This window comes from Lolium perenne, chromosome 7 (genome assembly GCF_019359855.2).
Source record: "Lolium perenne isolate Kyuss_39 chromosome 7, Kyuss_2.0, whole genome shotgun sequence".
Lineage (NCBI taxonomy): Eukaryota > Viridiplantae > Streptophyta > Magnoliopsida > Poales > Poaceae > Lolium > Lolium perenne.
This window is the reverse complement of record NC_067250.2, coordinates 176,060,518-176,077,444: the sequence shown is the minus strand read 5'-3', so window position 1 is coordinate 176,077,444 and position 16,927 is coordinate 176,060,518.

Genomic DNA, 16,927 nt, shown 5'->3' with positions numbered 1-16,927 from the left:
AAAAAAAATTTGGGCCGAATTTTAATGGTATGCCTGGGCATACAGGGGCATACCCCTGGCTCCGCCAGTGCACCAGCCTCCAATGAAAGGCATGATAGAGAGAGAGAGAGAGGATGGTACTGCTGGCCCGCACCTATAACAATGTGAGCTTGAGAATCCTAACCTTATGGCAGTTTGGAGATTCTCTTGTTCATTCCCCTCTAATTTTGTGATATGGAGTTTATTTATTGGGTCAGGCCGGCAGTACAGGGGAATACTAGGAAAACGCCTTGTTTCTATCTTGAATGGCTGGTTCTAGCAAAGTCTGTAAAAAAAGGCTGGTTCGCAATGTTGCTATATAGGTTCTGCTCCTTGAAAGAAAGATACTAGCAAGAATTATCAAACATCCAGGAGGCGGCGCAAAAAGCCACAAAACCTATCTAGGGTTCCATCCTCCTCGTCGGCGATACCGCTGGTCCGCTCCACCTCCGGTGGCCTTGGTGGTGTGGTGGACCGCGGCCCTCGTCGGCGGGGAGTTTTCGTTCTTAATTTAGTTTGCTTTTCAGTCTCTTTTAGGGGATGGTGAAGCGGCGGCTACATTCTGAAATCAGAATAAGGTCCTCCCCGCCCTATCTCCGCTTTGGTTGTGCATCTAGCGTTGACGGAGGGTGCGTGGAGCTGTGTGCCAGTCGAATCTCCTGGGATCCGGTCATTTTTCGTGTTTGTTGGTGTGGTTTCATGTCAGTCTCTTCCGATCTATGACTGTCATCATTGGCGATGGTTACTGCTCTGGTACGCTGGTCCTTTGGGACCTTAGCACGACGACTTCCCGTATGTCTACTACAACAAGCTCTACTACGACAAGCTTTGCCTGACTCCGGCGATGGAGGGGCGAGGACAGCGGCGCGCCTTCGGCTCGTGCTAGTGTCTATAGTCGTCGCTAGGTGGTCCGAGTACCAATTTGTAATTTTCTTTACTTTTTGGACTATTTGTACTACTGTTGATGATTATTAATAGGTCGGTGGATTTCTCGCAAAAAAAGGAAAGCACACCTATCATGAACTCAGTACTCAACAACCACCAGACCTCCACCAAGCTAGGGTTTCCCTATCCTGCCACCTCAGCCCCCTCCCCTCTCCCGCCCGGTGATCTCGTCAACGGCAAGAGGGTGGAAGCCTGTTCTTCCATGTTCTAGTTCTGGCAGGTCCTTGTTTTGGGTTAGGTTGTATCCCTTTTATACTGGGTTCTGTTTTCCTAGATGAATATCAGATATATGCTCTTGGGAGCCAAAACGAATTTCCAAGATGCCTCTGGGTCCCTTTTCCAAAAAAGAAGGTTTTGCTCCTTCTTGGAGGCGTTGTCTTTGCACGCTGATTGGTACCTATATTTTGGGTCAGACCAATGGTAGAGAGAGATCCAATGGTGAAACAGTTACTTTGGTCTTCACCAATTGGTTTTGGCGTGGCGTATGGGAATTTCTTTGAAAGCGTCGCCTTGGTGCATAGATTGCTACTTGTGTTGTTTAATGTGTATCAGGGTATGTATGTCTCAGTGTCTTCATGATTGGTTGTAAGAGTAACAGGCGGTCACGGTACATGTGGAAAAGTCCATGTGTTAGCCACCGCTCGGTAACTTTTTCTATCTTGTGTAAGTTGTTTGGCTTCGGTGTGGTGATGAACATCTTTGAATAAATTCAATTATGTACAAAGCAAGCTTTGACAAAATGATGATCATTTCATAGTCTAAAACAGAAGGTGGTGTGCATGATGCACAAAAGATTCCTAAAAACATGATTTTGAGTATTGTTTGCATTGAGATCCATTGATACTAAGTTTTTATGATATTAAGATGATAGGTCTTAGAACGATGTTGAAGTTTTATATGAAGTTTAAGTTAAGATTGTGTTGATTGATTCAAAATTAGTGTGAGTGGTTTGTAACCCTAACTTGGTTTCTCTCCTGTAGAATTATTGGCACCTTCCCTACTCCATTTGAAACAAAGGCGATAGTTGCTCGAGGAAAGGAAATATAATTCTTACTGGTAGTTTAAATGCTTTTGGATGAATTTGGTTGCATATGTGAAATATAAATTAGATCTTGTCATCATACAACGAGAGAGTAGGAAGTATCTTGATACGTCTCCAACGTATCTATAATTTCTGATGTTCCATGCTAGTTTTATGACAATACCTACATGTTTTGCTCACACTTTATATCATTTTTATGAATTTTCCGGGACTAACCTATTAACAAGATGCCGAAGCGCTAGTTCCTGTTTTCTGTTGTTTTTGGTTTCAGAAATCCTACACAGGAAATATTCTCGGAATTGGACGAAACAAAAGCCAAACCTTCTATTTTACCGAGACGGACCCAGAGAGCCAGAGAAGTGCCGGAGGGGGGCCAAGGGGGCCCCACACTCACAACATATCTTAGTTCTTATACCAATAGTCCCCAGAATACATAGCTCATGGGAAAGTAGCCTAAAAACTATTGTGGTAATGAATATGTCCCTTATGTATCTTAGTTCTTATAAGTTGCTTGTTGAGCAGTAACCATGTTTCTGGGGACGCCATCAACCTGTTACACCTTTGTTGAATATCATGTGAGTTGCTATGCATGTTCGTCTTGTCTGAAGTAAGGGAGATTTCTCATGATTAAATGGTTTGAGTATGCATATTGTTAGAGAAGAACATTGGGCCGCCAACCAAAGCCATGTATCATGGTGGAAGTTTCAGCTTGGACATTAATCATCAAATCTCTTATGAGAATATTATCTGTTGTTGAATGCTTAAAGCATAAAAGAGGAGTCCATTATCTGTTTTCTATGTTGTCCCGGTATGGATGTCCTCAAGTTGAGATCTATCAAAATCAAATGCGATTTATCTCCTTGGACCTTTGTACAGGTGGCATAGAGGTACCCCTTTGTGACACTTGGTTGAAATATATGTAATGCAATGATAATCCATGGAAGTCCGAGCTAATTAGGACAAGGTGCGGGCACTATTGGTATTCGATGCATGAGGCTTGCAACTTATAGGAGGTTTTATGCATAACACATATGAATTATTACTACCGTTGACAAAATTGTTTCCATGTTTTCAAAATAAAAAGTTCTAGCACATGAGTAATCCCTGCTTCCCTCTGCGAAAGGCCTTTCTTTTACTTTATGTTGAGTCAGTTTACCTACTTCTTTCTATCTTAGAAGCAAACACTTGTGTCAACTGTGTGCATTGATTTTTACATACTTGCTTATTTGCACTCATCATATTACTTTGTGTTGACAATTATCCATGAGATATACATGTTGAAAATTGAAAGCAATTGCTGAAACTTAAATCTTCCTTTGTGTTGCTTCAAAACCTTCTATTAAGAATCTATTGCTTTATGAGTTAACTCTTATGCAAGACTTATTGATGCTTGTCTTGAAAGTACTATTCATGAAAAGTCTTTGCTATATGATTCAGTTGTTTAATCATCGTCTTTACCATTGCTTTGAATCACTTCATTCATCTCATATGCTTTACAATAGTATTGATCAAGATTATGTTGGTAGCATGTCACTTCAGAAATTATTCTTTTTATCGTTTACCTACTCGAGGGCGAGTAGGAACTAAGCTTGGGGATGCTTGATACGTCTCCAACATATCTATAATTTCTGATGTTCCATGCTAGTTTTATGACAATACCTACATGTTTTGCTCACACTTTATATCATTTTTATACATTTTCCGGGACTAACCTACTAACAAGATGCCGAAGCGCTAGTTCCTGTTTTCTGTTGTTTTTGGTTTCAGAAATCCTACACAGGAAATATTCTCGGAATTGGACGAAACAAAAGCCAAACCTTCTATTTTACCGAGACGGACCCAGAGAGCCAGAGAAGTGCCGGAGGGGGGCCAAGGGGGCCCCACACCATACCTGGGCGCGGGTCCCTCCCTGGCCGCGCCACCAGGTGGGGAGGCCACCCCCTGGCTCCTCCGACTCCGCCCTTTCGCCTATATATTCTGTCCGTCGCGAAAACCCTAAATCAATCGACGATATTCCACGAAGAGTTCCGTAGCCCCCGCCATCGCGAAGACAAGTTTCGGGGGACAGAATCTCTGTTCTGGCACGCCGCCGGGATGGGGAATTGCCCCCGGAGTCATCTCCATCGACACCACCGCCATCTTCATCGCCGTTGCTGTCTCCCATGATGAGGAGGGAGTAGTTCTCCCCCGAGGCTGAGGGCTCTACCGGTAGCTATGTGGTTCATCTCTCTCTCCCATGGTGTGATCTTTATGAATATGTAGATGTTACTCTTATCTATTATGCACTCTAGAGGTTACTTTAATATGAACTCCGGATGTTGTGGAGCTTGTTTACTCCGGCTTGAGGTGTGCTCTTGTAGCCCTACACAATGAATGGTGTTTGTTATCCAACAAGAGAGTGTTTGAGAGTAGCACTTATTTGTTCATCTGTGTGATCATAGGCTTTGCAATCTAGATTTCATATGCTATTCAAGTGTTTTATTATGTGAACTTTGGAGTTACTGTGACCTCAGTGTAATGGTGACAGTGTGTGCGCCGTGTGTAACTCCCTTATGAATTGTGGTGTGTTAGTACCTCCTATGAATGCTCACGGTGACAGTGTGGGGTGTTTATTAGTACTTGGAAATACGCCTTTGAGGTGTGCTTTTGCACACTTGCCCAATGAATTTGAGTTCTTTATCCAACATGAGAGTAGTATGATGAAGTGCTTATATTTATATTCAATTATGATTGCAATGTTGAGAGTGGCCACTAGTGAAAGTAGGATCCCTAGGCCTTGTTTCCAAATACTGCAAACATCGCTTATTTACTGTTTTACTGCATCTTTACTTCCTGCAATATTTACTTCAGATCGCAATTACTGTTTACCACCATCTATACCACCTGCGTTTTAATATCTCTTCGCCGAACTAGTGCACCTATACATCTGACAAGTGTATTAGGTGTGTTGGGGACACAAGATTCTTCTTGTATCTTAATTGCAGGGTTGCTTGAGAGGGATATCTTTGACCTCTACCTCCCTGAGTTCGATAAATCTTGGGTGATCCACTTAAGGGAAACTTGCTGCTGTTCTACAAACCTCTGCTCTTGGAGGCCCAACACTGTCTACAGGAATAGAAGCGTGCGTAGACATCATATCTCGAGCAATGTTGTCGAACGTGAAAGTAATAAGTAGAAAGTGTGTTCTCGGTGGACTTACGATGTTGTTTGAATGTCGATCTACTCTTACGTTTGGAAAGTCTCAGAATGGTTGGACATGGACCTTGGGTCGTACAAGACTTCTTAGGGGAAAAGACAAATTAATGCTCTACTTGACATCGGTCTAAGTCACATGAGACTCCTTTGATCTTAAACTAAAGCTCACTGAATGAGTATTGGAGCTTTGTCCCTCTCTCTCCTTCTTGCATTGAGTTGGATGTGAAGGTGTCCTTGAAAAATAACCAAGGCTACGCTTAATTTGTGGTGGTAGGTTGGTACGGTACATGAGTAAAATTTGGTTCATTGTTGGGGCGGGGGGGGGGGGGGGGGCGTAACCCATCTATCTCTCTCCACCTAATGGTCTTATTTTGTCATGTTTGATCTTACCTTTTTATTTCCTCTCTTATTTTTTGACCTGTGGAGACCATGAAATTGCCATAAAATCTTATTGACTTGACTTTCCTTTACTTTTCGTGACTCTCCTTGACTTTTATTTACTCTTGTCTATGTCGGGACAATTTAGGCTTGGGTGAGAACCCCAATGAATTATTATTGCCACATGAGGCATCTTTGTGCTTGTGAGTCAAAAGTCTTGATGATTTTTGCCTTAAACTTGGTTTATTCAAACACGTTTGTCTTATATCTTGATGAACTCTTGAAGGAAATTGGTGATCTCGAGATTCTATTGTCGTAAAGTCATTGATATTGAAATCATTCCGCTGGATATAAGCACACTCTACAGAAGGGTTTGAGAAATTCATTCAGGGGTCAAAGTGTATGCCCAAAGGGTCTCCCTAATTGCTATTTTCCCATAGGACTTGCTGTTATTTCTCCCATATATTGGATTTTTGTTAAGATTATCCAAATTTATAGTATTTCTACCATCCTTTCGTACTTTTTATCTGTGAGGGAATGGAAACTTTGAACTCCTTCATTATGTTTGGGGGTGGGAGGATTATCCTTTAACTACCTAGGACCTTCAGGGATGTTTGAGTAATTTGCAAACTTAAAGTGTCATTTCTTGCATATTTATTCCCTCTGTTGGACAAGGCGACGCCTAGGCACCGCTTAAGCACGCTTAGGCACTAGGCGATGGACAAACGCCTCGCCTAGGGCATAAGCGGACGTCTAGGCAGTGTAACCAAGAAATTGTCTTCCACAATAAGAAATCATGACATACTTCACGATCGAGCTAGATGGGCATTTTTCTAAAGGTAGTTATCATAAATTTATACATTTACATGCTCTAAATTAATATGTATTCACATATAATAACCCATATACACACTTTATGGTATAAACTATGCTCGCCTAGGCTGCGTCTAGGCCGCTTAAGCATCGCCTAGGGACTAGGCGAATGCCAACCGCCTCGCTTACGCCTAGCGCTTTTTCCAACCTTGTTTATTCCAATGTTTGTAAGGACTCATCAACAATTTCTCAAAATGTAGGGTCATTTTTTGAAAAAACTTAGCATGCAATACACATCCACAATTTCATAGAAATTGTAGCTTTTTTTGTGAACTTTCTTTGCACAAAGGACCTATCCAAAATTTCCCAACAATTGGATTTTCTTGGTTGGAAGATAGGTCCATAATGTTTCAAATTGAGGCATTGTTTCTTTGTAAAATTTACTCGAGCGCGAAAGCTCCTTTAATTCTCTAACTGTGAACAAAATTCTTCAAAAAAATCCTACAAACCATAAGGGTGCAAATGTTATGAGCTATGCAAAATAGAAAATGAAAGCATAATGTGGCATTTTAGGTGAGGCCTTTCCAACAATGCCTTGCTGGTGAAGACCAAATCTTCCCTAAAAAATAGCACTCATATGAAAATATTATATCATTTCTTGTATTGGCCACTCCGGTTATTTCGATAGTCTGGAGGCTCAATCCGGAGGGTTTGGAATAAACATTCGGGGCACAAGAATTCCAATTTTCTTATCTAGTTTTTGCGCAAACTAGTAGCTTATGCTTTTGTCGGAAATGTGGTGAACAAAAACCCAAATTTTGCGTGGCTCTGGACACTGAACCCATAGGGTTCGGGATGCATACAAGAACTCCCAACAGGCATATTCCCCTTTGTCCTACAAAAGGGGTCTTCTTCCCGAGGGGAGAGAGGATTCTTAACTTGGTATTTCTCCATTATTTTGAGCTCTCACCTCCTTCCCCAGAGTGTAGAGATCAAAGTTATGTAAAAGAATCCATCGGATCTAGGATTCATTTGATGATCTTCTCATTTGTTCCTTTCGTCTCCCATCTTCCCATAGCATTTGTTGCTTGTGAGGTTTGAGAGAGAGGGTGAAAGATATGTTTAAGCATTATCTTGGTTCGCATCTGTTGCACTGGTTTGAGCTCTCTGCTTCGACTAGTTCGAGTAAGAGTTTGCGAACTTGGTACTGTTGGAGAGCACCACCTCCTAGACGGTATGGTCATTCTTGCCTCCGTGGCCTCTTTTGTTGAGTTTGTGAAGAGGACCGAGTTACTCCTTGAAAACTCCCAAGTGCAGATATTCGTAGCACCATTCATGTGGAAGTATAGAGTATCGAACCATAGGAGTTGTAGGTAATACCTTTATCGTCTCCAGTTATATGTGTCACTTATATAGCCTTATATGTGTTGGGGGGATAACCCCCGGTATGCCAAAGGCATGCCAAACCGGATGGTTTGAACCATCCGGATACCGGTTTAATGTTTATACCGGAGCACACAGATAAGGATCTGGCTAAGTGAAGCTAAGCCGATATCCCCAGGAGAAGTATACCGGAACCGGGTAGAAAAGAGACCGGGTCACCGGTAAGAAGCGCGCTGTAGCACGTCGGCAGGACTGGTCAAAGATTCTTTCCAGAACTAGAAGACAAAGATGAGCTAATCAAAGTAGCTTTAAACGAAGGGTTGACGATAAAGAGGAGGGTGACGATCAAAGAAGCCGGAGGACGTCAGCCTCCCTGATTAAAGAAGACCCCGGTGTCACCTATGATTAAAGTAACTTTGTAAAGTAGTTTGTCTAGTCGAAGATGCCATTAGGGTTTCTTGCCCTGTAAGCCACCCTCTCCCCTATATAAGGAGAGGGGGCAGCCTCCTTCACGGGTGCGGAACGTAGAGGGAGAGATCCTGTATGTACTGAGAAACTTGTAACCTGTGGAGATCAATAAAGAAAATGATCTAGAGCGAGTTCTTCCTTGTGTCTTTCTTCTTCAACCTCTAGCCTTGGCTAAGTTCTTGAGGAAACCATCCGGAAGTTCATCCCATCTAATCACGAACCCTCCCCCGAATCCTCTAGCGTCCATTCGGCCCCAACTCAAGCCATCCTATGGCATCTGTCTGTTCACCACGACGACAGTTGGCGCCCACCGTGGGGCATGAAGTGGCGCTTGCAGGAGTTCATATTCGGGCGGGCATCCTCGAGGTCGCCGGCGAGCGGACAGTGTCTGCGCTGGTCCAGCGCATCTACTCCATGGACTTCATCAACGACAACGCGGGCTGCTTCGCCAACGGCGGCATCTTCCCCAAGAACGGCCGCATCATCGAGTTCGGCAGCCACCGCGTCTACTTCGGCACCGTTCCTATGCGCCAGCGCCTCTCGCCGGTGCTGGTGGCACCGGACCCGCCAAGGTGGCTCTGTGCTGGCCGCGCCGCCGGCAGCGTCGAGGTAATGATGACTGGCGTGGTTGGTGCAGGAAAAGAAGCTGTGGATGAAGGTGCTGGTCGTGCGGCTTCGACCCGTGCGGCCAAGCCACCGCTGGAGCGCGATGCTGGCGCTGCGGGAGCGTCATCCGCACCACCGGCAACACCACTCCAAGCGACGATGAACATGCTGGCAACACCTATCGCGCAAAACATCGACCCCGCAGCAGCTCAGGCGGAGCTGGAAGCACAACGCCAGAAGCTGCTCGCGAACGGCGCCGACATCGTCCGGGCGCAGCGCGAGCTGAACCTAACCTTACGTGAGTACAACGCTGCCCATGGCTTTGCTTCTGTTAGCGCTCATGCTGCTAGGATACCGGAGAACCGGCTTAAAGCTCGCAATCTAGATCAGGATCTGCGTAAGGAAGTTCTTGCGGGCAAAAGTACCTCTGCATCTGTTAGCATCGTGGAAAAACCTAAGTACAGTAGCCCGGATAAAACTATAAAAGCTGCTAAAGCTGCAGTAGAGCTATGTGAATCGCTTTCCGGAGATGCTTTGGCAAAACAGCAAGAGCGTGTTAGAGAGCTGCTAGAAACTATCGAGCAGCAGAATGCTGAGCAGCTGGCTAAGCTGAACAAGGCTGCGGCCTCAAAATCCGCGCGTTCGACAAGGAACGCCGGAAGCAAGTCCCATGGGCAGGCTTCGTCCCCCCATCCGGACAGAAGGAGAGAAAAAGAAATGAACGCACAGCAGATGACTGTGTACGATCCGGTTCTTGCCGGAAAACAACAAGCCGGGCAACACGATGCCGGTAGGAAAAGCCGAGGGGCAGATCAAGGCTACGCCAAAGGAGGCTATGCCGGAAACAATCATGCCGGTAGATATGAAACCGGGCAAAACTATCCGTCTGCAAGGGCAGCGTATGATGAGGAGGAAATGCCTCCACCAAGGTACCGGCAGGCAAGGTCCGCGGCACCGGAACGTTACGATGAAGCTGACTCGACAAGATTCACCGCTTACCGGAATCCCTTGGGAGAGCGCGTGGGAGAAATACACCTGCCAGAACGGGATGCGAGGCACCGTCTGGATAGAGTGTACCTATCTGAGATGATAGAGGCAGAAGGTCCTCCGGGTCCAAAGTGTTTTGGCCCAAGGATCATGAAAGAACCACCACCGGTTCGCAACTTCCAGTTGCCCCGTGACACCAAAACATACGATGGCACCACTAAGCCAGAAGATTGGCTCGCGGATTACGTGACAGCGGTATACGTCGCTGGCGGCGGAGGATGTGTAGCCGGAGGAGGAAACCGGCGTTGGGCCGTGAGAATTGTGCCAACATTTTTAGTGGGACCGGCAAGAATCTGGTTAAACAACTTGCCGGCAGGAAGCATAAATGGCTGGCTGGACTTTGAGGAAGCCTTTGTCAAGAATCCGGTAGCACCTACCGAAGGCCCAACAGGCCTCAGCAGCTCGCTTTGTGCGTGCAACGCCCGCAGGAAACAGACCGGGATTACCTGACCCGATGGAACTCCATTAGAAACTCTTGTGAAGGAGTGATAGAGGCACAAGCCATTGCTTTGTTTAGCCAGGGATGCCGGCGAGGTTCGCCTTTGTGGCAAAAGCTGCAGCGAAACATGCCAACAACTTTGGCGGAAATGATACGTGTGGCGGATAACTATGCGTTGGGAGACCCAATGCAACCGGCAAAGGTAAGCCGAGCCGGAACAGATAAACCTGCCTCGGCAGCGCCGGGAACAATACCGGGACAACCGGAGCAACAAAAGAAGGGAAGATTTCCCGGATCGAAGGTACGCTCCGCAGCAAGTTCTGCTTTGTGCAAGAAAACTACGATGCCAGCGGCAGCCGAGGCGTAAAACCGGATCGCAGCCATGGGCGGGTCCTAAGAAGCAATGGGTCGAAAAGAAACCACGGGGCCGTAAAAAGAATTGGCAAGAACCCGTGAAATACACCATGGAAGCCGCCATGGATCAACCTTGCCGGTGGCACACGCCAAACCCGGCTCACCCATCAAACCACCTGACAAAGGATTGTTCTTGGACCAAGTACTTGATGCAAAAGGGAGCAGTAAAGGACGCGCAAGCACAAGGGTGCACCACAATGTTGCCGCCGTCACAGGATATGCTGCGCCAGCAATAGCTACCGCCACCACCACCACTTACGGGACCAAATGCTTTACCGGTACAGCCTCAGCCAAACAGGCAACAGTACCAGCAAGTCAATCAGTTGGGAGAAGGTTATGGCCAACCACCTCCACCGGCACCTTTGGTCCGGAATGTTTATGAGGATCCAGATGTGTGTTGTGTCGTGTTCGTCACTGAGCCGACAGACAAGCAAAGCCTACGTCGCCGTTCCGTGGAAGTGAACGCGGTGATGCCGGCAGTACCAAAATACATGCTGTGGTCAGATCAGGAAATCACCTGGTCATTCAAGGATCACCCTAAAATCATGCCGAACCCGGGTGGTTACGCTCTCGTGGTAGACCCAATCATGAAAGGGCCAATGACTTGTGTTAAGTTCAGCAAGGTGCTGATAGACAATGGGAGTAGTATAAACATAATGTACCGGCACACCATGCATACGCTGGGCATAACAGAAAACATGCTTCAGCCAACTCGTACAACGTTCCACGGAATCGTTCCGGGTCTGTCCTGCGCGCCGGTAGGAAAAGTTCGGGTGGATGTATCGTTTGGAGGGCGTGACAATTGCCGGGTTGAGAACGTTGAGTTTGAGGTGGTGGACCTGGATAGCCCGTACCATGCGTTGTTGGGGAGACCAGCGTTGGCAGCCTTCATGGCCTCGACCCACACAGCTTACCTCAAGATGAAGATGCCGGCACCTCGTGGACCCTTAACTGTGGTGGGAAACTATAAAGTCTCACTGGAAACAGCATCTGCCGGATCCAACCTAGCGGAATCACTGGTGATCGCGGAGGAAAAAAGAAGGATGCAAACTGCGGTTGCGCTGGCTCAGTCCTCACAGTTGAGTTTAGCAGCAATGAGTGGAGACTTGGGTTCACCGGCATTCAAGCCAACAAATGAAACAAAGGACATTGTGCTGGATCCGGCTTACCCAGAGCGCACCGTTCGTATCGGTGCCGGCCTCGATCAAGCACAGGAAAGCGCGCTCATCAGCTTCCTCCGTGAGAATCGGAATATCTTTGCCTGGTCCACAGATGACTTGGTGGGTGTTCCGAGGGAGCTGGCTGAGCACTCTCTAAACGTCCGGAAAGATGCCAAGCCGGTGCGGCAACCTTTGCGCCGGTTCGCTGAAGATAGGAGGAAGATTATCGGAGAAGAAGTGACAAAACTGCTGGTTGTCGGATTCATTGTAGAGGTCACGCACATAGAATGGCTGGCCAATCCGGTAATGGTCGAAAAGAAAAAAGATGAGAACCTGGAGGCAAAAGCTCCAAAGGTATGGCGCATGTGCATCGACTACACCAACCTCAACAAGGCTTGCCCAAGAGATCCTTTCCCTCTGCCACAGATCGATCAAGTGATTGATTCAACTGCTGGGTGTGAGTTGTTGTCCTTTCTGGATGCGTATTCCGGTTTCCACCAAATCCCCTTGAAAAAGGAAGATCAAATAAAAACTGCGTTCATTACCCCACACGGGGTTTATTGCTATGTCACTATGCCTTTCGGTTTGCGCAACGCTGGTGCAACGTACCAATGCTGTATGCAAAAATGCTTGTTTGATCAAATTGGAAAGAATGTGCAAGTCTATGTGGACGACATTGTGATAAAAACTAAGGTAAAAAACACCTTAATCGATGACATCCGGCAAACATTTGATAACCTAAGACGGTTCCGGATGAAACTTAATCCGGCAAAATGCACCTTCGGTGTCCCTGCCGGTAAACTGCTCGGTTTTCTCGTGTCGAGCCGGGGCATTGAAGTAAATTCGGTAAAAATCAGGGCAATAGAAAGAATGACTGTTCCGCGGGAACTAAAAGATGTGCAAAAGTTTACCGGAAGCTTGGCATCGCTAAGCCGGTTCGTAAGCAGGCTAGGAGAAAAGGCCTTGCCGCTATACGCTCTGATGAAAAAATCCGATACGTTCGTCTGGACCCCTCAGGCAGACGCGGCGTTTAAAGAGCTGAAAACGATGCTAGCCACTGCACCAATACTGGCTTCGCCGCTGGAAAGAGAGCCCATGTTGTTATATATAGCAGCAACTAACCGGGTTGTGAGTGTGGTTGTGGTAGTAGAAAGAGAAGAGGAAGGAAAAACCGTCCAGAGACCGGTATACTACCTGAGCGAGGTGCTCTCCCTCTCAAAGCAAAACTACCCACACTTCCAGAAAATGACTTATGGCGTGTTCATGGCCGCCACCAAGCTTAAGCACTACTTTGAGGAGCACCCCATGAAGGTGGTGAGTGAGGCACCCATCTCCGATATCATGTGCAACAAAGATGCTAGCGGTAGGATCGCAAAATGGGCGATTCAGATATCACCATACGTGCCGGTATATGAAAGAAGAGATGCCATAAAATCGCAAGCTTTAGCTGATTTCTTGGTTGATTGGGCAGAAATGCAATACAAGCCCCCAGACCAGAGGGTAGAAATCTTGGAAGATGCACTTTGACGGATCCAAACTCAAAGAGGGTCTAGGTGCCGGTGTGGTGCTCACCTCACCAAAGGGAGATCATCTCCGGTATGTTTTACAGGTACATTTCAGGGCATCAAACAATGTCGCTGAATACGAGGCTTTGATCCATGGGCTTAAGGCCGCAAAAGAAATCGGTGCACACCGGATCATTTGCTATGGAGATTCAGATCTTGTGGTACAACAGTGTTCCGGAGATTGGGACGCAAAAGATGCCAACATGGCCTCGTACCGGTTTCACGTACAGAAGATTGCCGGGTTCTTCGAAGGGTGTGAGTTTCACCATGTGCCGCGCGCAGAAAATGAAGCCGCGGATGCTTTGTCCAAGCTGGGCTCATCCAGGCAAGAAATTCCCCCTGGAATAGCCTTAGCTCACTTAAGAGCACCATCGATCAAACCGAGTCCGGAGTCGGAATCAATTTTTGTACCGGAATCACATGTTGTACCAATGGATATAGACGAAGGAAACCCGGGGACGGTCTTGGTAAGCTCGGGGACTGCTCCGGTAAGCTCGGGGGCTGCTGTGCCTGTACCGGAAGAAGCAATGCTGGTGGATAACATGGACATAGACGTACCGGTGTTCCTGGTTCGGGAGGCACCATCATGGGTTAAACCTATTAAGGAATTCTTGATCAACGGCACCTTGCCGGTTGACAAAAATGAGTCTAGAAGGATCCAGAGGAGGTCCAAAGCTTACACCATCATCAATGGCGAGGTGTACAAGAGAAGTGTTACCGGTGTCCTCCAAAGGTGTGTGGAACCGGAAGAGGGAAAAGAAATGCTCGAGGAAATTCACCGAGGAGAATGTGGGCATCACGCGTCGTCAAGGGCGCTGGTGGCAAAAGTATTCCGGCATGGGTTCTATTGGCCAATGGCTTTGCAAAATGCGGAGGATATGGTAAGAAAATGCAATGGGTGCCAGAGGTACGCCAAGCAAAACCATACCCCAGCATCCGGTTTAAAGACAATACCGCTAACTTGGCCGTTTGCCGTTTGGTGCCTAGACATGGTCGGCCCATTCAAAACCGCAAGGGGAAACATGACCCACATCTTGGTCATGGTGGATAAATTCACCAAGTGGCTAGAGGTGAAACCCATTGCAAAGTGTGATGGGCGCACAGCGGTGAAGTTTATAAAAGACGTTATCTTACGGTATGGCTACCCGCATAGCATTATCACTGACAATGGCACGAATTTTGCTCAAGGTGAGTTCAAAAGATTTTGTGAAGACAACAACATCTGGTTGGATTTGTGCTCAGTCGCACACCCACAAGGCAATGGCCAAGTTGAAAGAACAAACGCTTTGGTACTCTCCGGTATCAAACCAAGACTCATTGATGCGGTGGAAAAATCGTCGGGGTGTTGGCTCGATGAGCTACCATCCGTGCTGTGGAGTATAAGAACAACTCCAAACCGGTCTACCGGATACACTCCATTCTTCATGGTTTATGGAGCAGAAGCGGTCATACCAACCGACATTCTCCATGATTCACCAAGGGTGCAACTCTATACCGAAGAAGAGGTAAAAGAGGCCCGAGAAAATGATGTGGACTTGCTAGAAGAAGCAAGAGAACTAGCTTTGGCAAGAACAACCATTTACCAGCAAAACCTCAGACGCTATCACAGCCGGAAGGTTAACCCGAGGGTGTTCCGGGAAGGAGACCTAGTGCTACGCCTAGTGCAGCGCACTGAAGGCCGGCACAAGCTTTCCCCTCCATGGGAAGGACCTTTCATTGTGAGCAAGGCTCTCCACAATGATGCCTACTACCTGATTGATGCACAGGAATGGAAGAAAGGAAAGGCGGACTGGTCCGGAGAGGAAACCAAGCGTCCATGGAATGTAGCCCTATTGCGTCCTTTCTACTCTTGAAGTTATGGTGTAAGAAGTTCCTTTTTGTACCGGATTTGCTATGAATAGAAGATGTCGGAACCCTGAATGAGTCTCGGGGACTACCCCTACTAAGGTTGTATGTAACATGTTTATTTTTTCAGTTTACCGGTTGCTTATTGAACGTTTTTTCTTTCCGGTTTATTAGTGTGCTAAACCCTACCGGAGTCTTCGACTCTGCTGTTGTCCGTAACTCGGCTTCATGGCAAGCAAGATAAACCGGTAGGGGATAAGCACATGAACTGCGGAGAGGGAGAGCGGGAAAGAACAATCCGGAAAATTTAACTAACCCCGGTTATACCGGTTTTTTGCAAAATTTTTGAGTTATTTCTAAGTTCAAGAAAGTGCTTGCTTGGTAAAAGAACTTTGTACTCATACGCCAAAAACGCCCAGAGAAGGTAGGCAGAGCCAAAGCAAAAGAGCCAAGTGTGCATCGAATTGGATGCGGAAACAATTTCGGAATCATTGCAGTGCAAGACAAAAATCGAAACGATAAGCAAAGTGCTAAGTAGCAAATCAACATAACTTAATAAGTTACCGGTGTGTAAGACACCGGCATAGATTGTTGTACCACAAACCAAAAGGATGAGTTTTAGCTTACATCATAAACCCCGGCATACCGGGGTAGAATTTAACAAGTTCTGCTATGAAGCAAGCAGGAGCAGGTAAACTTCTTGTCACAACAAACATTCAAGGAGCAGGGGCTTCAGGGGGAGCAGCGCTGGCCTCAGGAGCTTCCGGCGGCACATCATCGGCACCCTCATCTTCATCTCCCTCTTCTTCTTCCTCATCGCTGAGGTAGTCCTTGACATCAGGAGGGGGAGGGATGAAGGTGCGGACCTCGGCATACTCAGCGAGCCGGTAGGCCCGATCCTGCCGCTTCGCGGTAAGAACCGGGTCCACATCGGTCGGAGCATCTTGGCGTACGCCTTGGAGCGCGTCCAAGTCCAAGTCCGGATACCAGGAGCACGCGGAGCGCAGCGCGGTGTCAGCTCCAGCACGAGCCGCGGAGCACTGCCACTCACGAATCCGGCGTCCTGCCTCCTTCAGCCGGTTGGCGGTGAGGGTGATGTTGGCTGGCATGGCTTCTTCAGGCCACAACACCTTGAAGATTTGGATGGCAGCATCCGGAAGATCGACAAGGGTGCGGTCCACTGAGCGCATGTGTTGGACTCGAGCGGAGAGGGCGACCAGATAGTCGTACCCGTCCCAGTGCGCGTCCATGTTGGGAAATTTCCGCGCCACCCGATCCTCCATCACCTTTTTCACGGCGTGTGCCTGGGAATCCGGGAAGTGTTCTACAGGAAGAAGGGAAAAGCGCAAGCATAAGATACCGGGAAATAGTCTGCCGAAAGGAAAAGGAACACGGATGCATTTTCAAAAAGAGAAAGCTTATAAGCGAAAGAAGGGACAAGGCAAGGACTTACGGAGAGCCAGCGCATCAATCTGCATAACCAGCCGATCATATTCTTTATGATCAGTGGTCATGACCTTAATATGGTGCTCCGCTGCCTTCCGCGCCTTCCTTTCCTCCTCCAGCTCCGTCATCAGCACCGTGTTGGAGTTCGTGGAATCCTCCACGA